Raw genomic sequence first — 2643 nt, forward strand, 5'->3', positions numbered from 1 at the left:
ACAAAGTATTTGAACATCTAAATAATCAATGTAAAACAACATTTATTTGTGCTACTATTTATAGACACGGTGATTAGTACTATGCATTATATTACTCATCCTCACAGAAGTTTTTTAAGGGAGGTACTATTTTCATGTTCATTTTACAAACAGGTAATTGAGGCTTAGTGAAATACTATGCAAGACTCAAAATAATACAACCAGTATGTATATATGATCTTGAGTCTTATTTTTTTGGTGGTGCTGGGGATCAAACCCAGGGCCTTATGCTTGCAAGGCAAGCACTCTTACCGACTGAGCTATCCCCCCAGCCCTTGATTCTTAATCAAATGTCAAAGTTAGCTACTGCCTTTCCACAGGAAAACAATCAAATGAAATTAAGGAAAACAGCAATAACAATAAAGATCTAATAATTATAATGAATATAGTAAGGGCATGGTCAGACATTCATTTACTTGCTCTTCATTTGTTCACAAGTTCTGAATGTTCAGCAGTTTTTGACAGTAGTTTTGCATCAAAATACCTGAAATAAACAAATTATAAAGTGAAAAGATTTATTCTGTCTCAGTTTCAGAGTTTCAGTCCATGGTTGGTTGGCTCCAATGTTCAAGGCCTGTAACAAGGCAGACATCATTTTTGTTGTAGAACAAAGCTGCCGCACCTCATGGTGGCCAGAAGCAGAGTGAATCAGGAAGGGGATAGGGTCTCAGTATCCCATTCAAGGGCACATCCCCAATAATTTCCTCCCACTAGGCCCTACCTCCTAAAAGTTCCACCATCTCCCAAGAGTGTCATCAGCTGGGGCCAAACTTTCAACACAAGAACCTTTGTGTCTTCTCTCTCCTACCCCCACTACACATACATATCTTTTTTTTTTTTTTTTTTTTTTTTTTTGACAACCAGCAACATCTATTTATTGGGCAATTCCAAGTTCTTTCCTAGTAAGATACAGCTCGTTGCTTTATTCAGATATTTGTACAATCCAGCAACTGGGGGAGAAGAGGGCAGGGCGGACCAACAGGCACACGCTGGGGCAGCGGGCAGTAACCGTCTTTTTCTCATGGTGAAGAGAAGTGGGGCTTAGCACGGTCTTCAACCTGGCGTTTCCATGTACCTTTTCATCTCATTATGTACAGTTTACACACTGTCCACTGGCCTGGGAGTGAAGACGTGTTGGGAGGAGCAGCAGTAAGGAGGCTAGCTCAGTAGAAGCAGATGGTGTGCAGGAAGGCCCGGCCACTCTTCTCAAACTCCTGCAGCAGTTCGTCAATCTCATTCTCCATGTCCTCTGTGTGCTGGATACACTGGCAGAGTTCACAGATGAGGAAAGCTCCCGGCCTCCTCATGGTTGTCCTGGATGTCCACATTGACCACATGCACTGGCTGGCAGGTCTCCTGCTCTCTGGAGTTCAGATCTTCCACCACCTGGTCATAGACTCGCTCTTCACAAGTTAGAATCAGGTCAAACAGGTCCTTGCAGTTCTGGAACCTTTCTGGCCGAGGCTTGATTCTCTTATTTCTGTCCAACATGTGCAAAATGCCATTCTGCGTGCAGAGTTCTTTGTCTTTCCTGAGAAGATCATTGTACATCTGGTCATATGTGGTTTTGAAATCATAGACATTGGGCTTGTCAGGTGCTGGTCCTGGGAGCTTCACATGAGTTCCTGTTCCGAAGGACCGGACACTGAATCCCCGCTTGCTGAGGATGTTGTGCGCCTCCATGCTCCGGTTCTGGTTACTCGAGCACACCACCGCCACCCGCAGCGGCGACGACGACGGCATGGCGAAGGCCGCACCGTCCGCCGCAGCCGCTCCGGGACTCCCACCCAGCCGCGGGCTTCCGCGCGAGCCCATACATATCTTTTAAAATCCTGCTTCTTTTGGACTTGTTAGAAATACAAAATGAGTCCTTTACAGAGGTATCCATCTCAGATGGCTTCCTTGACAACACTAAGGTTTTGAAGTTACCATTTGTAAGGATCTAACTTCTTACATAAAGAACTGTCCTCTCCAGATGGTCTAAGGGTAGAGGACAGAGGATTAGGATTCATTCATTTTCTTATTTATTCATCATATTTTCCAAGAGCCTACATAGTGCAAGCTACTTTTCACTGCATATAATTGCCTTTTATTAATTAAGTAAAATTTGATACATGCATGCTCTTAGGACATTGAATAACAAATAAATTATTACCTGGACTATTCTCTTTATTTCATTAATTCTAAAATACATTTTCCCCCAAATTTTGGCATCTACAATATCAGGATACAACTTACAATCAAAGTCACTTAGAATTAAAGAAATACTGTGTACTACATTTGACTGGAGGACCCTTTATGGCTGGGGTTTCTTCTTCATTATGCCCTAGTACCAGGCACAATGCCTGAGGTATAGCAGTGCTCAGTGGATTGCACAGAAATGTACAAAGAAAGTAAAAAGCTTTCCCTGATACCACCCATCCACCATACACACACTGCACAATACTCTCTCTCCTCTGAACTTCCAAGGTGATTTATTAGACCTTTCTGCCATTTCTCATATTCTACTTTAACTATAGTTGAAATTTTGTGCTGACCTATACAATGAATGAAGGCAGGGATCTTGTTTTATTTATCTGAGGTTTGCCATGTACTACCTTACAT

At 42.6% G+C, this 2643-nt stretch overlaps 1 pseudogene across 1 annotated transcript; it reads right to left on the minus strand.

Annotated features, from left to right (window-relative positions):
• Positions 1–928: 928 nt before the first annotated feature.
• LOC306654676 (RNA polymerase II subunit A C-terminal domain phosphatase SSU72-like) lies at positions 929–1844 on the minus strand (annotated as a pseudogene). Its single transcript has one exon. The product of its transcript is annotated as an RNA polymerase II subunit A C-terminal domain phosphatase SSU72-like (transcript).
• Positions 1845–2643: the final 799 nt, after the last annotated feature.

Source organism: Sciurus vulgaris (assembly GCF_902686455.1).
Source record: "Sciurus vulgaris genome assembly, chromosome: 2".
NCBI classification, from domain to species: domain Eukaryota; kingdom Metazoa; phylum Chordata; class Mammalia; order Rodentia; family Sciuridae; genus Sciurus; species Sciurus vulgaris.